Genomic DNA, 23160 nt, shown 5'->3' on the forward strand with positions numbered 1-23160 from the left:
ACGAGTACAGTCTCACTTGCGACGATCTATTCCCGGAATATTTTGGTAAGACGAACGTAGTTTCCTTTGCATTTAAAAAGTGCACAAGTGCAGGCGATATTATTCGTGAAATCGAACGTTGGAGGTACGAGCTGCATTCTCAAATCCATTGCATGAAAATTATAGTGCAGGAAATATTACAGAAATTTACAGATAAATAATTGTTGTTAGATTCAGTTTAATAATTCCAAAATTCTGTTGCTTTCACTCGACACAGAATGCAACCGATTATTATTAAGAAATCCTCTGGTGATATCGAATACTTGTAAAACGCTTAGATTAATAAACGAATTATACTTGTTATACTAAGCATCGCAGATCACGTGATACAGTTCGAGTACGGTTTGATATTCAGGTTGACTTGACGAACGTGCCTTTGGATTGATCTCATCGCTACCGACGGAGTCGAATCGAGCAGAGTGGGATCAGTTCTGACCAGAAAAGGCAGGAAAAAAAAAGCGACGATGGAACGCAGAGATCCTGGTCCACGCTTTACGTATTTACGGCGGGTACACACTCTCGCGTACAAGCCACATAACTCACCGTCTGGTGACCCATATCCAACTAATTTTCAGATAATTAATATTTCAGTCGCGGCTTTGTTACGCGCGAGTTAATTTCGATTTGGCCACGTTTCAGTTTCCTGCAGTCCTCTGCTACCGCCCATTCCATGGCGTGGAAACCGTCCACCCTCCCCACGTTACCTCTTTTACCATTGCATCCCACCCCTGCCACTCGTCCAACCCGCTCACCTTCTCCCTCTAACCACCCTTCCCGTTTCTCGCTTTCGATCCCCCCTCGAACCTCTCTGTTTCTTTCTCGCCACCCTCTAGCTACGCCGCTACCCTTTCCCCTCGGTTAAGCCGTTTCCTGTGAAAAGCGTCGGCCAAACTAACCGTGCGCATTCGTACGCGAAATGCGTGCATAATTTATTTTCAGCGTGCTTTACCTTCGGCCACGGTGAAACGACCAGCCTGAAACGTTTGCCGGTCGACAATTTGAAATCCACCTATCGAAATTGCGTGTCACTTGTTGTGCTTTCATTTCGCCGTACGATGAGGAACGAATAGCGATTCGCGTCTTACCGACGAGACCAATTTATCGTACAGCCCAGCTACCGAATTGTTGCGTTTAGGGACCGACGTTCCTGAAATACGAATCAGGCCACGGGATCGGAGAACCGACGACATTCGTGATTCGGCGGATGCCACGAGAGGAAATAAAGGGTTTTCCAAAAGGGGGCGTTAGGATTTACTTTCGTAATCCGATACAGATTTTGCGAGGAGTATGGTTGACCTTTTTATTTGGAACGAATGCATGGATTATTAGAATTAAACGACTTTATTGATAAGAGTGTAAGCGACTGTATAGGGACTGTATAAGTTTGGGTAATATGCGTGGTGGGAGAGCCTCGTGCTCTCTCATAAATAGGAACAGCGAGAGAAGAGGAAGACAGAGAGAGATTTCGAGAGCGTTCGGAAGGTGTGCGATTTGCGAGTCGACGTGCGTGTCGAGTGAGATTATTGCGATTGTCTATAACTGGTGATTAAAGAGAAATATACTGAGTTTGTGTCTAGAAGGAGGACAATTAAAGTGTATCTTATTTATAAACACCTTACAGAGTATCTTTTTATTAACCTTTTATTTACTGGCGGGACTCGTAAGTCCCGTCAGTTTTCTCATGGTGTTGTATTAATTTAAACTTTCTGACACGAAGGACGGTCGCTTCGGCCAGATCTCCCATACCCCGCGACTCTACATGCACGCTCTATTCTCCGAGCTGCCGCTAACTTTATTAAATCCGCGTCCAGGTAGTCGGCTTTACACGAACCCGTCCCGGTTTGTCCGCAACGATTCAATCTGTCCGATGGATTTTATCGCACAGAAGGAAAATACAACATCGGCCGTGGGTTGAGTTACGGGTTTCGGTTTTTCGTCCGTTTCGCCAGGCGACCCGCTCAAAGACGAATTCATTCGGGAAGGATGCGTTTCCGTGTTACCGAAATTAACTCGTCACTGTCGGCGTTGGCGCAACAGCCAGGGAATTTTGCACGCGCGGCTCTGAATCACGTATACGCCCGCGTGATTTATGTACTACGAACATATTACTTCTGAACTAGCGACGTCGGTGACACGGATCAATCATGCGTTATGAAATTATGCGACAGAGAATGTGGATTGAAAGTTCTTTCAATGCCTGGTACTTGAAATTTAATAATAATGGAAGAAAAAAATGTGTTACCTATTGAAAGTATATTTGAAAATTTCGTTTTACATCAACTGGGGCAAAATTATAGCTCGAGCTTCTCGGAGAATGCGGCCCAAAGTCCTTTGCCAGTTGGATAGCCTCTAGAGATTAATTTGAAACAATTCAATGAATTCAGGGTCGTTTACGATGCGCTTCTGGTATCGATGAGAACGAGTCAATAATTATGTGCGATGCGAAGGCTTTTCCAAGAGGGCATTAGGATTTTATTTTTTACAATCCTATCAAATTATTAAAAATTTCTCAACCGTGGGCTTATACACGGAACATGGACAGTCATAAGTGACAGGGTTTTTACCACGCAACCGAATAACATAATTATGTGAGACAATGTTAAAAAAAAATATATCTAGTTAGGTCTCGAAACAAAATGTTCTTTTTGTCAAAATGTTCTTGCTAAATATTCACGTGGCAATTAACGTGTTAAAAGAACAAAAAGGATGTGAGTATAAGTATGTGCTTCGTAAATTTTGTATTCGCAATTAAAATTGTATTTTTATCAGTAAATTGCATTTCTTGTTAAGTAAAACGTCCAGTGTATATATAAACAACACTTGCAACTTTTTCTCCCCAGGTCGCGATTTATTCAGGCTGTTTCGGTCCCAACGGACCCGGTTAATCGAGGTCCTACTGTGCATAGTCAACTTCATCCTATCCATACTCACAGGCCAACTTTACCAATTGTAAGTTTAATTTCATCCCATAACCTCGTCTTCACGCGCAAGGGCACAAATCGCTTACAATGCTCCTGGCGTCCTATAAGTTTACAGCTGTACAATTCTTTTTCTATAGATAACGCTTATGAACCGGCATATACATGTGTGCTTACAAAGTAAACACGCGTCCAGTCGGAAGTGCACGCTCGGCAAATGTAAATGAGTTCAACGATATTTGGAGACACTTACAATTAGACGGTGCAAAAGAGCGCCGAGGAACCCGTCGCACGGGGCAAAGTCGTACACACGTCGTCTGTACACACATATAAATGTTCAGAACCTTAAGTATACATTGGGGTAGTATGTACTCAGAGTCTAACAAGGGATGGCGCACGTTACAGCCACACAATCACGGTCGCTACTAATGGAAATAACACACACCTGACTTGCGCTAACTAACATTTAGTTCGAACATGGCGTACAGGTTCTGTTTGTCTGATTGTTTGCCAAAAGCCCGCAAATATTGGTCGATCCATTTACTATGCACGTTGTGCTCATCCCCAAACGCGTAACAGCGCATACGTGTTGACTTTCCGTCGGTAGCGGAGCTTAAAAATATTTGAAATTCATTATTGCATTGTTTTCGGATTAGTAAACGGGGAATTCGTTTGACTCGATAACTGGATGGAAAACCGAGCCGCTCGCGCAATGTAACTGTCAAGAAAGCCGGGGGGAAAAAATCGGATGCGTCGAATATTTCACGTCATTGCAGAGCCTCGGGTTGTTGAATCGAATTCGAGCGAAATAACGAAACGTATTGGAAGAGACCGCGCTTATTCGAGCAACGTTGAGAGGACCATCGACCTCTCTTTTCCGTCGTTCCGTATTTGTTATAACCAGAAAATACGGTGTTATTTGTTAGAAGTCATTGCTTCGTGGAAAATTCACCGTGAATCTGTGCGACCGCGACTTCTGCACCGACGATGTAATAAAGGGGCTGAAATGTAGTGAGTCAAATTACACAAACGAGAATTTATGAAACGGCCCCGCAAGTACGACTGGTGTGTCCAATGCGTCGCCTGATGGTCTATACGGCACTTCTGTTCCCTCCAGACCCGAACGAATGGCGCAAAATTACGTTTTATTTTTTCCCTGTATTTTCCAACCGCCATGAAAATCGCCAATATCTTCTAAATAATTAAATATGCAAACGTAATGGGGCAATCTCATTTCGGGGATTTCTGCGAAAATATGCAACTCCACGTCACCGTAATTTTCAGTTATTTCGCGTATTCGTATGGAACGAAACTCCTGTTGTGTAACCGTGGAGCGATTGGTAGAATTTATATCATTAGACTGCAGACGTTTATGCGAATTCATATTTTTACGCACTCGGATAGAGAATTGAGATTTAAATGAAAGTATGTCTTATTTTCTAAACAGTGTAACGTGTATTTCATTTTTGCCATTTTATATACATTTGCATTCATACATTGCATTCGTAAGTGCATAAGCATCCGCAGTCTAGAAAATTAACTTCTATTTAACCTTAGTACCATGACTTCAAACAATGTCAACTGAATAGTTTTCTAGCATTCGATCACCACGATATCCGTCGCTTTCAACTAATAAGAAGCAAATGATAACTCCCTTCATGCATGTGCCACATGCATCCGTCACACAACACAAAACAGGCTCGTTGCTTTGTTCGCTGTCGTTACTACGCGGTGCTCATACTGTTCACGAGAAACAGCATATTTCGTCGGTAACCATTGTGTCAGGAAAAATTTCACGAATCTACGGGAGCGGTGCTTCTGAACCAACGATGTAATAAACGGTATGAAATGCAGTGAGTCAAATTACGCCAACGAGAATTCATGAAACGAAGCACATCGGCACGCTCGGTGCGTCGAATATGGCCGCTGGTGTCCTATAACGTGTTCTTCCTACCGACGAATGCCAGAAACGAAACCAGATTTTTTTCATCCGTAGTCCTGTCAATCGCTGTCATCTAACTTTCTTTTGTTGCCGCGACCAATGCACATGTGATATTGTGACCCGCATCATCGATACGGACCAAGGTACTTCAAGTTTCGTCAAATAGAATAAATTATAAGGTTTGCAAACAGATTGAATTCTACAGTCAAATAATCAAAATGCTACTATGAAGTAATCAATATTAAAGATCAATTTCTGACAATTCTATTACGGAAAAAAATGTTTACCTGAGTTTTACCTCCCAGCACAAACATCAATTCGCACGAAAAAGACGATATAAAGAAAAGAGATTAAGTCTAGTTCAAGGTTATCCACAGTAATCGTTTCTTTCTACCCCTCAATGGAACATAGCACATCCTGTTCGTTGTCCGCCTTCACGACGAACTTTGACAAGCGTCCGAAAGTTTTCGCGACTTCGTTCATTCGTTTGGTCCTTCTCTTAAACCACCACCACTATTTGTTTCCAAGTTCTTAAGGTTCTGTCGAAACTGTCTCTGTAAGCCGGATAAGGTTCTGTCTCTTTGAACACCAAAGAAACCTCAACAGAGTCTTTGTTGTATAAATTCACGGTAACACCACGCGCTAGAATTACTCTTGCGTCGAATAATGGAAGAAGAATATACTTCCACTGTCCCGCTAGAATTTCATACTGATTTCCATCGTAAATTGTCTGATTATTTTATTTCAAGTAAAATTATGTTTGAAATTAAATGCGAATGATAATGCCGTTCAAGTATTCACTACGATTACACTGGACGGGTGTATTTTGTGAATAAAAAACATGATCTTAAAGCACCTTTTGGATAAATCCTTTGCGTTCAACATTCTGACGAGTAAAAATAATCTACAACGGAGTAAAAAAAAAAAGAAGATCGACATTTCTCTTTTAATTGCAGCAGGTCGACGAAGCACGTAGAATTTTATGTAGGAGGATTCATTTGACGCAGTCCCATAAATCCGACCGATAAGCCTTTCTTGAAAGTCCTGGACTCGGCTTTATGACCACTCGAAATCACGCGAATCGATCGGCAAACGTATCTAGGAAAAAGCATCGATAGGGTCGTAACGGTTCCACACTTCCTCTGGTTGCCACTTTCGGCCACTCCAACGAATCAAATACAGTTATTCCTAGCAGGTCTCACGTAGTACTGGATAGTCTGGGAATATTGGTGGTTAGACCTGTCAGGCTGCAGCGAAGAAGCACGATGGCATAGAAGGTTGGCTGGAAATCGGGTGGAAGGACGAGAGCAGAAAGAAGAGGAAAGATCGTGAACGAGGGAGTAGGTGGAGGTGGGGAGGGGGGGGGAGAGGGGTGGTATATTAAAGGTCGAGGGTTGAAACACTGGGTAGGAGAGAACATGTGACTGGGAGAGGCTTCCACCATTCGCACTCATTTGGTATTCCGTGGAACGTTTGCGTCTCCCTATCTATTACCCCTCCTCCAGCCCATCTCGCACAACTTTCTTCAATCTACGCGTTTTGCCCTCGTTTTACCGATTTATGGATCGGGCTAGGTTGGCTACGAGGTTAGCCTTGTTTGAATTACCAAGCCGTTAAGTCGCCTGCCAAAGTTTCCAGCTTGCGCTCGTTGAGCTTCCTTAACATCCAGGTATTCTCAAATACCATCTAGAGAAAAAGACGCTCCGTAGGATGAAGGGAAAGTAGCAGAGACGGAAGAAAAGAGAAATAGAGTATCTTCATTCTCTTACTCTTTCCCTACTCCCAGAATATCTCCTTTGAACTCGTGATGAAAAACTAGAGAGGCTAAAAAGCAACCATACCACGTGTGCTTTCCCTTTGACCGGGGCAAAGTAGACTAACACAGGCTTACAAAAACTCCGGACGAACGAGAACTGATCTTTCGTATCCTGGCCGGCTGCGCTGCTCCTTGCATTTTTGTTCAATATTCTTATAACGGGGGCGCATCAATAATTCGCAACGACTGAAATATTGGTTAAAGTGATTTGTGGCCAGTGGACCGTGTTCCCGCGTTACGAGATTACTCCGGCTCCGTGGCAGAAATTCATTGTCTCCCGCAGATAAAGGCAATGATATTGTTAGCGAGTCGAATATGCCAAATTTAACATTGTATACGTTCCACTAATAAAATATAAATCACGATTAAATAATGAAATTATAAATAGTACAATGAAATCTCGTATCTCACGTTAGATGCCATTCAAACGTTCTGTATAATGCTGAATAAAATTATTATTCGTTTCATTCGTGTGACTAGCTTACCAGAATTAAGTACCAGCAAATTTATTCGAATAAATTCCATGGTTGGTGAATTTTCAATTTTCCAGCACAGAATGAGATACATTGAAAATCGTTAGATATAAGTTCCATTTCGATTGACACTCTCTTTAGAGAGCTTTCTTTGTATCATCTAATAGTAGAAATAGATTGGTACCGACTACATGCAGGCAGGACTAGATCGCATATCAGCGAGTCGAATGAGATTGTCGTCCCCGAAGAGTAAAGCAATTTTGTGTGAGACCAGCTTTTCCAGTATCCTATCAGTGGCATAGTTTCGTTTCAGACATCTGCCATGGCTTTCGAAAGGAGAATGACTCTTACCTCTCAACTGAACGATGAGAGAACCTATACCAAACGTCGATTCGTTTTTCTCGTGAGTAAGACTCAGCTTTAAGAAATACTGTATCGTCAAGACAGACTTCTTTACTTATAGTGAGATACTCAGGTATGGAGCAGTATTTTATCTTACAATAATCAAATCATATATTGTTCTTAGCGGTTAGCGAGCTGAACTCCTCGCAACACTCTTCTTGTTGCACTCACTGGACAAGCTACGCTTTGTAGACTTCAGAGCTGTACTTTGTAAACTTTAGAAATGTAACGTGATGCTTTGATAGCATGAGACATACTCTTAAATGCCTATTTATATTCTTATGCGTCTTATGAGAAACATGAATGTCGTATTTCGAAATTGCGAATGTTATAACTCAAGCCCAGTGTTTCAGTTTTATTGCAGCATTAAAAAGTACAAATTCAGTTCTACTGAATATGAATGTTACAGTAATATGAACCAATTGAATAATATTACTTATAAATTCTAACAAATTATCATCTCTTTACTGTTAAATAATAAATTCCTTATGTAAAGAAAATCCGATCATTTTTTTATTGTATCTTAATCCTGGCATTGTCGGTTCTTAACTATTCTCTCTTTGAATCCCTCAACCTCAGCTCATTTTTCATGAGATTTGTAATGTAAAACGCGAAGTAACAAAGAATTTCTAAGCTACAATCGTTTGCAGTTCTCGAGTAACAAAAGAAACAACTCAGCTAGTACCGATTCCATTCAGTTTCAGAATCATTTATAAACCTAACGAAATTCAACCATTAAATGTATCATTATTAAACAAAGAAATATAAACCATCCTCTGGGAACACATGACATCGGTTAAATACAATTTAATTTTCTTACATTAGAACGCTACAACCGAAAGACTACGTCACATACTCGTTTTATCATCTGAAAAAGTTTTGGCTTTTGTTGAAACATTTGAAAAAAAAGCAGGGCGCAATCACGTTTTTACAAAGCTGATTGAAAAATGTAATTTAATTTGTAACTCCTGTAACGTTTCCAACAGGAATTCGTTCAATGGAAAGCAAACACGCATTCCCAACAATTCATTGTTTCATTTTATATTTCTCCGTCTGTGGTGTTTCGTTTTCATTCAACTCATTCGAGTCGTCTCGTCGCTGTGATTAGACGTAGAGCATTCAGTTTAACGTCTTATTTTCTGTGAAAGAACTATTTTGGTGGAAATACAATGAAGGTGCGTAATTTCAAACGCATCATGGCTAAATTATAAGTTGGCAAACTAACGCAGCAGACTAATGATTAATTTTCTTAGAAATATAGACGATATCCATTTAATGAAACATAATATTTCCATCTCCTTTATTATTGGTGGGGCCATGGAAATTTACAAATTATTCAACGCAAAAGTTTTCGAGTGTCCAATTGTTTGCGGAAGAAAGAAAAATGTAGTAATGAAATATTGATTTCGTTTCGACTACACGCTTTCAACCATGAATATTCTACTCGAGGTCTATCGTGCTTCCATCAGAAATCAAGATCTCTCGTTCTAACTGCGCGGCAAAAGGAAGTAAAAGGATAAACGAGATAAAATGTTGGGTCGATAGTTGTGTTGTTTGTTATACCAGTTTCACAATATTTCGACGTTTTATTTTTTAAATGGAATCTAATATTTAGCTGCTTGTGTGCCGTCGCAGGATGAAAAGGCGACTTCAATCATCCGTAAAAATATATCACTTATACAATACCTTCTAATTTTAAGGAGATCTTGCCTAAATTGCCTATTACTTTCCTTCGATATGGGCGGTCCTTGGAGCTAATAATTGTTAGTCAGCACACCACGTGCAAGATTCTGTTCTTTAAACTGTTCTTTGAATCCCTTCTCGTACCATTTAGCTCGACGAAACTCGGGCTGAAAACTGATGTTTATGTTTGGTCCGACTATTTGTTTACGAGACTGGCTTGTGATATTCATGTTTGGGCGAAAATATTCATCGCAAGTCAGACTCGTCAAAGTACGGCAAGGTGTTAATCCCTTAACCTACAACAACATACGATACTCGTGTACGGAATTCAGGTCGAACATGAATTACACGAGTCAGTCACGTCGTATGAAAGTACACAAGCGATTTTATGCCAGACTATGGCACGCACGGTCACAAAGTAAATGATAGGGCAAGGGGTTAACAGCAATCGTGGATTAAACATTGATGAAGCTTGAAACAACAACATCATAGGATAAACCCTTAGCGAAACAATAAACGGTTTGACGGCGTCGAAGGGCGTGAATGGGTCCAGAATGAAATCGGATAACGATTGGATCGATAAAAATCAGCTTTATTTCGATGATCGAATTTCAGTTGAGCGTGCCATCGGCGATCATGTACAACTGCCGATCGGGCCCAGTGACTCTTTGTCATCGAGATTTCGGTCAATTTGCGGATTATCCTCGATCGTGGATTTTAACAGCGATACTGGCCGGGGTCGGTAGGCATGCACGGCCAGACACGCGCGAGTATGCATGTGTGCAGTCACAGGAACGCTCAAGGGGGACACGAACGCGGCCACTTCCACACCTAGAGGTATACGTTCCCGTGGGTATTCCTGCTCCAACAAATTTCGTTGGAATTGGAATAAAAGTAATTAGAGGCATTCGTGTTGTCCTGTAATTAGCTTGTGTGTGCACTTTCCAGCACGCTACGGCCGACGACTAATGCGATTCTTGTGACATCGTCGTCCAATTTCATGCCGCAGTATCGCAGGCGGTTATTCCAAGAGACACGAAACGCCGTTTATCTATCTGGGCAAATAAAAGGAGGAAAGTGGTGGATTATAGGTAGGGAAGTTCGCTAGCCGTTTTTAGTTTCGACATTCCGACGATTAATAACGCCGCTAACCGCGTAATAAATGTAACTGCAAACAGAAGTCAGTGGTCTGCTAATCGTCGGTGAAAGCTTCGACTAGGTTATGACAGTTTTCTTTTTATAGAAAGGTTCTAAGAGTTCAGGTAGAGAAGTCTTCTTTACTGTTTCATTTTTAAGATTCGTACAAGTTTAGTATAACGAAAATGTATCTATAATGTATCTTAAACATCATGAAAGAGTTAATACCTTGAAGAGTTTAGTGATATATAAAAAAAACGCGAGAAAAGATTATTCCTGCATAGTTTTAGATTTGAAGTAATATTATCTCAAAAGGGTAAATTGTCAGTTCCATTTTTAACATTTTAAACATTCTCATTCAATAAAGTGTAATGCATTCTCATTTTATATTGAAACGTTATTGTGATAAGACCAAACTATTCTCACAAATGGAAATGGATACTTGCATCCTACAGTTTCGCTCAAAAAGATCATTACCACGCCTTACTATTATCCTCTGACCTACTTATGCCGCGTCCATTGTAAGGAAAACCTGTTTAACTGTTTTTATCCAGGCCGACGACTTTTACTTCTTTTTGCTATAATCCAGACTTAAACCTATTTAATAACGAAGGAAATTATCTAGCTCAACTTTTCTGTCTTGTACGGAACATTGGTCAAACGTATAGCTTACAATTAGTTGACATTCGTGATAATATTACAATGAAAGCGATTTTCCAGATTAAAAAAAAAAATTAATATGATGGAACAATGGTTTCTCGTGTAAGAATTAATTTTTTAGATTAACATTTTTAAATATAAACGAATCGTGCGCGTGCTTGACTCAATTTTAGTTTAATTCGTATAATACATTATGAATTTCACAAGAATGCAACTGTTACGGTTTTTGGGGTAAAATTACTGTAGAATACGCGGGAACTTAATGGCATAATTTATTTGCTGACTGCAATTATAAATACTGCGAAACGGTTGAATTATAATTATCAGCACGGGACATGGAAAATTTAATATCACACTCTCGCACTACTGGGAGAGTCGGGCAAATTTTATTTCAATGACCGTAATTTAAATAACAAATGTAAATTTTAGATTCATTCGTATACTAGCTTTTGTCCGCGATTTCGTTTGCACGGATGTAGGTTTAAAAAAAAAAAATCAATCAACGAATTCTAATTTGCTAATGAAACGCGAATGAGAACTAGTTTACAAACGAATCTGGAATTTGAATTCCTCATTTGGGAATAGAGTTTGGCCAACTCTGATTATGAGTAGATGATATAATATGGAATTGTTCTTTACCTGGGACCAATTTTTATAAAATTAGGTCAAGTTATACAGGTCTCTACAGGTTGCATGTGACTGTAATTTGTAATTTATGTATAATTTATGTATATTGAAATATGTGATATTTTAGAATTAATGTCTAAAAATTGATTAAGAATGTAAGAGTAATAGTAGTATAAATCATAAAAATACCAATGGTATAAAATATGACCAACTTGTTAAAAAAATTAAACAAATCAATAGTATAGAGAGTATTCGTATGTAGCTTAAAGTCTCAAATAACTTGCACAAATTTTACAGGATAACGTTGATAACATCATCGAATTTAGCGAATGACCGCCCGTTTCTGATAGTTCCAAATCCTATTGAAGGTCGTGCTCGAATTCGCATCTCATTTCCTTCTTTAATTTAGGATCTAATACGTTGAACGCCAACGACGTAAAAGATCGCGTTACGCGTAGATTTTACGGGCGACTAAATTGAAACTGTCCGGACTTAAATATTTTCTCCGTAGCTCTTTCTAAATGGTGTGCAATTTTGACGTAACCACCTGGCCTGGTTTACCGTGTCCCTTCTAATTTTCGAGAAAGCTCTTTAATTTTCGCGAAGGCTTAACATGTTTGGGGTAACAACGCGAAACGGTTTTCGCCGGTGGTGGTGATTCATGGTCGCGCGCAGCCATTGTTTTGCCGTCGTTTATAAATCACTATTAGTTTATAAACAGAAACCCTAGGCTAATAAAGTTGTACCCGCGCATCACGGTATGAGCACAAGGGCAATTTCAGATGTCCACGTTTCAGCTGGAGCGCAATTATTCTTTTTCCCTTGTTCCAGTTAACCTTTAAAGGTCAAAACGTTGGATCACGAAAGAAACTCGTCAATCTGCCGATACTTTTCGTCCATGGACTCGTTCGAGTCTAAATTTCGAGCGAGAGTGTATTGAGATCTATACGCAGTGGCGATGATCTTCAAACTATCCACTAAGCGACAGGTTAATGCGTCTCTACTGTTGTTTTCTTATTGATTCGTAGATTGCATCGTTGCATGTTTTTTTTATAACGGAAAATTGTTGGACTGACTCCTGTAAATTATATTTTTATCTCTTCTTGTGAAAAGAGTTTTATTCTCTTTTCTTGAGATTCGATGAATTTTCTTGTCCAATGGTAATTTCGTCATCTGACATAAGTTTGTATATTTAAGAGAACACTATATGCTAATACTTAGTTCTATCCTTCCCCAGAATAGTCTGCTTTCATAAATTTTAGTTAACAATGGAATAAAATTGGATAAAACGGAACGTAGTCATTTGGTCGTAACTGTCGGGACAAAGAACGTAGAATCTCTCATTTTTATTCGTAAATTGTACCTTAATCTAAATGAATGGTGAATGCTTTCTCTTTTCGATGTTTAACGCTCCGTTTACAAGAAAGATTTGTGTTGTTTTGAACGCAAATTATTACTAAAAGGACTAATAACCGACGGTAGTAGAACAAATTTGAGGCTTTTATGTATTCGTCTGACTTCTTTTTCATGGTTTTATGCACGCACTGCAATTTAAAGTCAACTTAGGAATACCGAATTTTAGTTGCAGCTTCATTAGAACCATGTACTTTTATTATGTTTAACGTTTTATACGTTATGTTTAACGTTTTATATAGTCTACAAAGACAACAAACACGAGAAATTTTCAATATTTATGTGCAACATTTGACTTGTACATTACTGCTCTATCGACCGCGCCATACTTTAGCACCCAGACTTTTTATTTCAGACTCTATAATTGTGCAGATGCTCATTTAAATATTGACTAGGAAAATATTGGAGAAGCTCCCTTGCAAGACCATAAGTTCCAACGTCGTTCTGGTATAAAAGAGACATAATATCGAGGGTTCCTATAAATTCATAAAGGTGGTAAATACTGAAAGTCCACAGGGTCGATGCAATGCCACAATTTCTGCCAAAATAGAACATTTTTAATTTTTATATTTGTTAATTTACCGTTTCAATTCCTCCATCGAAAATCGCGGTTGCACGGTCTTCGAAGCTGATTTGTCACATCATTAAACATGTTACGGACAAGGTATCTAATTATTTGTAGATGAAGTCAGATCTCCCCTACAAGAAGTATTTATTTGTGAGAAGTGTCTCATCAAGGCATAACGATCCTTCATTTCTGTGAGAACAGCATTAAAACCGGGACCAAAGTCTATCAAAGCGATGTACTGGCAGGAGTAGAAGATCCTCGAGTACAACGGTCTCTTGAAGACAAAGGTGGGTTTTCGAACCAGACATCGTCCCAGCTTGCGAAGCAAGAACACCCTAATAATGGCTACGGAACAATGACCTAGAGTTCACTTCAACTGAAGAGTAGCTCAAATTTGAATCCGATTGATTACAAATTATGGCCAGAGCCGGAGAACGTAACCTACAATATTTCCTATACAAATGTGAATATCGTTAACAACGTTTGGACAAAGGTAGTTTCAAGAATAAACTCAGAGACTGTGCATGCACCGATCACAGATTAGTCGCGTCACTTTTATCTCTGCATCACTGCTAAAGTAGCACTGGCCGGGCGAAATCAGTGTTCAAGAGCGAAGCGATTCACGTTACCAAGGAGCTGCAGCCGTACGTGGTCAGACCAGACCGGACTCCAATAGAACGTGGGCTGACCACGTACGGGTGCAGACCCTCGCTCCGCTTCTGAATGCTGGCTTCGTCTGGCCCACTTGCTACTCCTTCAAATCTACCCCGGTTTGGCAACGACAGCGTGATTCAAAAAATCTGATTTTTTGGGGACTCGATAATGAAGCATTTGCGCATCCGAATCCGCCAATGGCGTTGATGTGGGATCACTCATTCACCATCTAGACAGGTCTAAACTTGGGGGTGGGTTTTCCAAAAAAACAACGTTTTCGATTCTAAATACTGTCCATGTAGGGGAAGAACATGAAAACAGTGTTTAGCCCGATGTCCTGTATCTTGGGACATGCGCGGGACGCGATGCGGCGACGTTTCGACCCCTACGCCTGAGAGTGGACCACCCCTAACTTTGGGCCACCCCTATATGTATATATGATAAAGGAATTTCAGCAATAAGACCGCATAAATGTTTTTACCCAGCAAAAACCATTAATAGTTGATAGCATGGAGTTTCCAAAACTCTAATTTTAAATTGTTTAGTAGATATTTAAAATTAAAGTCACTCACTCATATATAGTAAAAGGTATTTACTTGGTGCGAGAGAAAAGCTCTTTGCAACGATGTCAGTATGGTTACCACTTCCATAATAGAAGGCTAACTTGCCTGTTTCGTCATACTTTATCCCATCGATTTTATCGGAGTAAACATGATTTTCTTAATTAAATCGAATTAGTTCAAATAGTTTAGTTTATCATTTTTAGTCCTCTTCTGATAGCCGATACTTGCAACAGGACGGGCAAGGCTAGGTAAATTATTCTCAACGTGACAAACTCTATATCACGGTCCGTCCGATATCACAAATCCAACACTGCCATCAATGTTAATAACTCCGAAATGATACCCAGCGAACCTCTAATTCGACCGTCTTCGATTCAAAAGCATAAAAGGGAGCCGAACGTATGAGAGGACGTTTGACGTTAATTGCACAGCTCCGATGGACGAAGAAGAGGGTTCTCCTTTCTTGGTATCATCGACAAAGACGGGTTAATCCGTTCCGCGCTATCGGCCGAGTCGCTCACGCGACGAATGACAATGGACGTAGACAACAATGGAGGAAGAAAGAGGACATGGCTAGGAGATGAGAGGAAAGCAGAGCGGACTAGTGGCCTGTAGGCGAGAAGAGGAGAGTGTAAGAAAGAGAAGGAGCAAATAAAAGAGATATATATATATATATATATAGAGAGAGAGAGAGAGAGAGAAGGGAAGAGAAGGGAAATGAGAAGAGGAAAAAGGGTGAGCGCGACGACAGAGGGATAGGACCGGATTCAGCTTAGAAAAATCGCCGTTGGGTCATTCGTATAACCCACAGGAGTACGTCGCCAAGATTCAAAGGTCGAGGGCTGAAGAGTTCGATGCCCTGTTACGGGACCAATGTTCCCTTGGCAACCTTGCGGAAGGGCAGGGTAGATACCGAGAAATGACATAGAGGGGGACATGCGAAAAGGCCGTGGATAACAGTCGAGGTGTCTTCCTCGGGAAATTAGAGAGACGATGCGAAGAGAAAGAGAGGAGGAACGTGGAGCAGCGTTGAACATCGAGAGAGGATTAAATGGCAAAATATCACTCAGAGAAGTGCACTGAGCACAGAGCTTGGAAGCTCCGACATTTGAGAGAGAACGATGGCTGGTACGTGACCAAAATATTCTCCTGTGGGTTTGGCGCGACGAGAGACCGAGGAATGAGTAACGAACGCTCGAGAGAGAGAAGGTGAACCTTCCACTCTTCGCCGACCCTGAAATATAAAGGGTATAATACCGTCGCCCGAGCCTAACGACGGGACCTTGACCACCGATGTGCAGTCACAGGTAGAAACGCGGAATTACTCTTTGAGACACTTATACCGAATCCCTGGCGGATCGTGCCAGAAAATTCGATAGCTCCGGCACAGGCAAAAGTTATGTCCCGCTTCATCGAGCACCGGGTATTAAATCACGCAAATAACGGAAATGTTTCAGTAAGTAAAATGATTAATAAAGTTCGGAATTAAATGTTCGGTAAAGTACGGTATCCAGTGGTTTCCGAGCTCTGGAAACTTCATCATGTCTCGGAATCACAGCTTTCCGCTGCTCAATTACATTTCCTTTCCTTCGACGAGGGACCTCGAGCGATCCGAATTATCCAAAAGTAAACAAAATATCGAATTTTTTCACATTTCGATACACCAAGCGACGCGATTCGCTAAAGGTACTCGAAACGGGACACTTGTTAACATCTGACAGTAAATTTGTTATCACCCCGAGCGTTCTTATCGCGTAGCCATAGTTATTTTTCTCTCGTATACATTTTACAACGTTCCATTAACGGCATAGTGGTGTTAAACCTCTGTCTTTCCATTTTTTTTTTACTCACCCAGCTGTCCTTGTTTTTCTCGTTTCCGTTTCGCGGTTCTCAAGAGAAATCTCATTTCCCCGCCTAGCGACATAACCGACCCGCATTTTCGCCTTTAACGAGCGCCGCGAAGAATAACGTAATGCGCTAAATTAACAATTAAGACCTAAACGGCTGGTAATTAAGCGACGGCGCTGTATCCAGCGAGAGCGGCTAAGCCGAGAAAACGAATCTGCAAGATGCAGTGGACCATAAGACGCCTGACGAAGGTAAAGAAGAGATCAAGGGAAAGGGCGAGGGGGAGCGGAACGGATAGAAAAAAGATGGCGGTAGGATGGGTTGGTTGGAAAATCGTGGCGGAACGAAACAAAAAAATTGGATGTTCCTGACGGAAGCCGGATAATGTAAAAAGATTCTACTTAATCCATGTGAGTACATTGCTAAGCTGTCTACTGGAAACTTGCGAGGTTTATACTGGCGTTCTAAGGGAATACATAGACCCGATGGAAGCAAATATACGATTAAAAATGTTTCAGAACTTACGTACTTACTGCGTTCCTTAGACGTCTTTCTTTTTAATCCTAGGATGACTTTTGCCTAGGTTGACTTGTGGGGTTAGTTCAGAACCCTCACGAACTTGTATTTTATCAGTATTAATGGTAGGGAAATTATACTTACTAGTTGCATGTTGATAGAGTTCCGCTTATGATGAATATATAGTCTGATTACAAAAGCGTAGAACGTTTGAATAATAAAGAAAAGCATGTACTATAACAAATAATAATTGGAGAGCAGATCCAGAATAATGGCTAATGGTCGACAGTGGTCTGTGGTGACTCGTATGAGTCAGCAGTAGTTAGATGAGGTTGGCTGTGGTCAGCGGCAGTTGGCAGAGGTTAGTGGAGGATCAAGAGAACCAGAGAACGTCCAGGTATAGCCGCGAGGCACACGCGATATCACGAAATCCGTTCCGCCAGATGGATCTACGAAAACTGAAGAGCTACGAAAGTCCTTAAAATTTGTCTAAATACGCATATACATAGTACTATCTTTCACCCGTTCTTTATGAATTAAAAATTAAAAACTGTTTCAGACTAGTGAAACGAACCGAGAATAACATAAACTAAAATAATAAAATTCTTCATTCGACTGCAAGACATATAATTTGTTTTCACAGACGTATTAACACACCTATTTGTAACAATGTCGAATAGTGGATAGTCTGGAAACGAGAACCACAGTCACGCAAACATCGACGACTATTTTCATGGCAAAACTTTCTCCATAATTTCGTCGCAAACCTCTTGGTTGAACGAGCGCATTCAATCTACGGCCGTTTAATGTGCGACATTCCTCGGTAACAAACTAACTGCGCTGCGCGAGCAGCGGCAAACGTCTTCAAACGTATACTGGCGTGGAAGCCGAATTAATAGATGTAATAATAGTAGCGTAAAAAGCGGGCGCGCCTCGTAACGAGGCCCTCGTTACGAAATTTCAGTAATCGGATATCCGGGATCCCCGATAACCGAACCGAATCGTATAGTTCCTATTTTGCTTTACGTCAATCAATACGCGAACGTAACATTCCACTTGGCATGCCGAGACGTTCCTTTGCTTACGCTAGATATAACTTCTTGGAACGATATTGATTTCTTGGCCCGATACACGGCTGGTTTTTCAAACTATGTCGGAAGCCGATTTCGGGTGGAAGACGCGGTATGATGGGGCCCGCAGTTAGAGGCTTAATTTCACATCTCATAAAACCGCTGAACGGTGGTCCGACCCGGGAACGATCCGCCATTATATCAAAGTGAAACTCCATCGTTGAAAAACGAGCATCGGCTTCTCGTTACTGTTGCGCACGGATAGCTTTCCGTGCATCCCCTTTCCGCATGTCAAGGAGAAAGCTTATAAGCGGGTAACGTTTGACTGGGATACCTACGCTACGGACCGACCAGAACCTCCGCCATCGATACATTCGACATATGCGCCTACGTTGCAAATATATTTCGGCTTGATGCTTTCCGGCCGTCGTTACCCCCCTCTAGCCCTCCCACGAGACATCGTTACATCACGATATCTCGATACGCGACGCAAAAATCTCGCTACGATCGATCCAAGTTCAACCGCAAATGAGCCTTTTTTTGCAAATGGCATATGTCGGCTATTTATTCATACATTTAGATAAAGGGTTACATGGTTATAGTACAAATATTATGTAAGTATGTACACTAGGGTAGACCTTAGCTACTCTTGATGAAAATTTTTTTTCGAGATCGAATGCATACCGCCCCCTTTTCGGTAAAAAATAAAAAAGAAATAGGTAGAAAAGCAATAGGTGAACAGATCGTTGATTATGAGGTTAGCAAGATATTTCTTCTGCAGTCAAAGCAAGACGTTTTACGACTGACCTGCACGGCTCACGGACCTCTTTCCGTTTTAATTTAGATAAAGGCAATAATTCGACCCACGGATAGTAACTGGCTGACAAGAGCGACCGAATTGTTCGTAATATGAAGCTTCCTCGCAATCAGAGGTTTACCGTTCATTTACAATAAGATCTCCTCGCACGCCCCCGAGCGAGACCATTTCTTTATTAATTCTTTATTCCCATCGGGTACCGTGTTTCCGTATCCATCTTCGTATTTACGCCGGCGGATCGACGAAAAAATCTACCAGCCATAAAGGCTGCTGATTTTATCTAAATTTCAACGAGCACGAAAGCTAGTTATATTGCGCTGCTACACTCGTCTTGGCCGTGGAATCGTTTTCTCTTTATTAACCGTACGACCTGTAGAATTTTCACGTTCCCAAGGCGTAGTTTTCGTCTCTAATAGGACTTTCAATCACGGCTTAACTGGCGGATTAAAATTTTTACGAGTTCCGTTGAAAAACGTCCACGAAGAATGAGCTGATATTAATTCGTTTTACCTGCCCGCGAGTGGCGTTAGTTTGAGAATTAAAATTTTCTGATTTTTATTATGCCGTTTTCAAGATAGCGATTCATCATGCCCTTTCGCACGATTGAACTTGGGTATAAATTATTTGTCATTAGGAATTAAATTAAAAATAATGGGATTTCTAAAAGGAGCTTTAGGATTTTTTGATTCTACATGAAAGTACGCATGATTACGATTAACGGTGGAAGATGGTATCGTTTTGGCAAGCGTATTTTGTTATTAAAAACAGAACCTAAAGGGTCTTTTGATATAAGTTCCTATTCAATCGAGACAAGTTTGTTAAATAGAAAAAAAAACATTTGAAGTACGAAATGTGTGAGATATCTCGCGTTGAATTAAACGTAACTTTTTATGTCTCAAGTGTTCCTACCATTGAATACATTACCCTTAACGTATTAAAGCCTGGAGTATAATCTTTTTAAAAAAGTATAACTAAAAAAGTATGATTAACAATTTATATCACGCTTTTATTCATCCGAGAAGTAGGTGCTTTTACGTTTAACAATGACTAATATATTTGTGTGTGCTTTTAAAGCAATATGTGCAACGTGGTGAACTGAACTATTGTTAAACTGGATTATTCACGATGAAACCGTGCAACGACTACGCAATGACAACCTTTTTTAAGCCATCGATAATTGTGTAAATTAAAAGCGTCGACTTTATTGTGTTAGTATGTTCCGTAACTGTGAAAGCTCTCATTCAGAAACTAAGTAGGTCGCCAATCATATATTGAAAAAGTTTCTAGACAATCCATTCCCCGACGTCGACCAATAATGGTATTCGTTCAACGTCTAAGCTACCATGACATATTTTTAATACCGTCAATTATCTTTCTGTTGCAATATAACGTGATTTTTAAACGCGCTCTTACATTCAGAACGAAACTTTATAATCTCTGTATAATTTAATTAAACATTACTATGGGATGTTTCAATTAGCCCAATACCCGTTTAATACCCTCAAACGAAGGATACAGTCGTGTATGAATATTACCTGATGCAATTTGTAAGGAAGGGCAGAATAAGTGATATTTTTGAAATAAAAACTGGCACAATCTCGCGAAAAACACGCAACCCAACCTTCATTTTGGAACAAATGTCGATAATTAGGAAAATTCGGAATATTTTATTTACGTTTGAAGAAGTCTGTTGAAGTCAAAAAATTCATGTACGTATTCTCTGTTCTTAATAAATAAATTCTCTTTTCTTAAATATCGCTTGCAGAACCGAAACTCCGTTTTCTGTCAAGCACCTAATATCACTCTTTTGTTAAAAAAATATTATTTCCCAACTCTGGATTTTCGTTTGTTTCGCAAAGGACCTCAGAGCTAAAATTCCATTCAGCAGCAGGTGTTGCCAAAAATTTGTAAAGTTGAACTCGGCATGCAGAACATTATATGTAATTAGCGACGGCAAGAACGACGCCGACTGTAGGAATAAAAATAAAACAGTAACGTATGGAAACACGAGAACGTGGCATCTGAAAATTAGCACAACTCATCTCTCGAGTATCTGGATTCATCCCGGCCACTGCACAGTCTGACTGGCGCGCATTAAAGTAAAAAGATTGATGACGCGTCCCCGATACGTGTACGTTCTAGCGAAAGGCAGATGCAAAATCTTTCGTGACTCGCTAATGTTTTGTATCGGTTCTTGTTCTGGCACAAATGTTGATAGATCGTTTCGTTGACCAATGAGGAGATGAAGCTCATGTGTCGTTTGCAAAAAGATCGGTGCGCGATCATGAGGCACGGAACCAACGAGCCATAGAAAAAGAAGGGAAACCCCGCCGTTTGTGCAAATTTACATTAAATACTTCTTGGAACACAGTCACTTTTTATGAAATTTCCCGAACTACGATAACATTTTCCTTCCTATGTGAAACGTTGAAACGACGGGTTCGTCGGTGTGATACGTTTTGGAAGAATCATTGATGCAATTTTTACGTTTTACGTCCTCAGCACTTTGAGAGATGAAACTGGAAGTACCTTGAAGTTTATGTACTTGTAGTACGTAGGATGGAACTCGATGTAAAATGTACAGTCTTGCAAATTCTCAATTGCGAGCAGAAAATATTCAAAACGCTTTGGTACTCTTTTAATAAATGTGAAGAACTAGTTTTGACAAAATTTTTAAACATGCTGTGTCAACATGTACCGTTTCTGTATTGCTTCTCTATATGAAAATTGGTAAAAATATCACTCTAACCATATATTTTTAATACATACATAAGATATTTATATTAAATTTCAGTATCGTAGAAAAAAAGATTCTTAAATACCAGCATCTTTCTCGACCCGGAAGATTGTGTTCCCCTCTAACAACAATGTACGTAAACATTGAAAGGGAAATTATTCACGGCTTCCTGATACCTTATATCGGTGGTTTGGTGGGCGGAAACAGGTTGATAGATAGTTTCGTTGACCGACAACGAAGCGAAACTCGTCCGTCGCCTACGAGAAGAATGAACGGTGCACCATCACGGGAGACAGTGGCAAAGAGGAAGGATAAAGAAAAGAAGAAGGAAGCGGCGAGGTTAGCGGAAAGAAGGGTAGTTGGGTACCTTCCTATTATTCACGCGCGAGATAGGTGCAACGGACAAGAGTGGGGGATGCGGAGGGTGGGGGTTGATCTAGCTCGATCTCGAAGAGGCCGGGGTGAGGCCAGACTTAGGAAGGTGGGTTAGGGGTTCGTGGTGAATTCTTATAAATCAAAACAGACACGCTATCCCGTCTCATAGAGTGTTTCCACCCTTTCCTGCGCCGGCACCTACGCCTTCTTAGTTCCTTACCTTGTAGTAGCGGCTACTGAACGAAGAAGAAATACCGGGAAGAGCAACGTAGCGTTCGAAAGAATCAAAGAAGAAAGTGTGGATAAAGCGGTTATACGAGTCAGAGTGGGCGCACTACGACGTTTACCACGAAGCGTCAGGTAGATGGTTCTACGTTAACGGCGTCAATTGATATTTTTTATATTCTCGTTGCTTAAGGCGTAAAAAATATTTCTACCAGATTATATTTACAAAACTGTAAAATTACTAAAGTTATAACGTTTATATCACGGACTACCCTATTAGATCGATTGAACGCGTTTTTTTCGAAACGCTGTTTTTCGAATATGTTAATGCGATATCTTAAAAACCGCATGTCGGATCCAATTAAAATGTTGCATATACGTAAAATACACTGTCTTCTTTAATAGATCGAAGTGCCAACATTCTTATGATCGGTGGTGCACGTGTCCTTTCCCTCTATTATCCAACTTTCGTAACGTACCCCTGAATGCCCTACTTCGTAATATCGAGGGTACGCGTACCCCAGACTGGGAGTCACTGGCAGGGGATCGAATTCACGAAAGATATTACTTCCACATCTTGCACATGATCTTCCTTGATCAAACATGAAAGCCAGGTACAGGCACTACATCAACCCCTGTCGTAACACCAAACCGAGCCTATCCTTTACCTAAGATTA

At 40.5% G+C, this 23160-nt stretch overlaps 1 protein-coding gene across 6 annotated transcripts in view; it reads right to left on the reverse strand.

Moving 5' to 3' along the window:
- LOC128881777 (nucleolysin TIAR) overlaps positions 1-23160 on the reverse strand; it is a 504665-nt gene that overhangs the window by 154143 nt on the left and 327362 nt on the right. The gene's annotated exons all lie outside the window — the stretch shown is intronic.

The sequence above is a fragment of the Hylaeus volcanicus genome, chromosome 1 (genome assembly GCF_026283585.1).
Source record: "Hylaeus volcanicus isolate JK05 chromosome 1, UHH_iyHylVolc1.0_haploid, whole genome shotgun sequence".
Classification (NCBI taxonomy): Eukaryota; Metazoa; Arthropoda; class Insecta; order Hymenoptera; family Colletidae; genus Hylaeus; species Hylaeus volcanicus.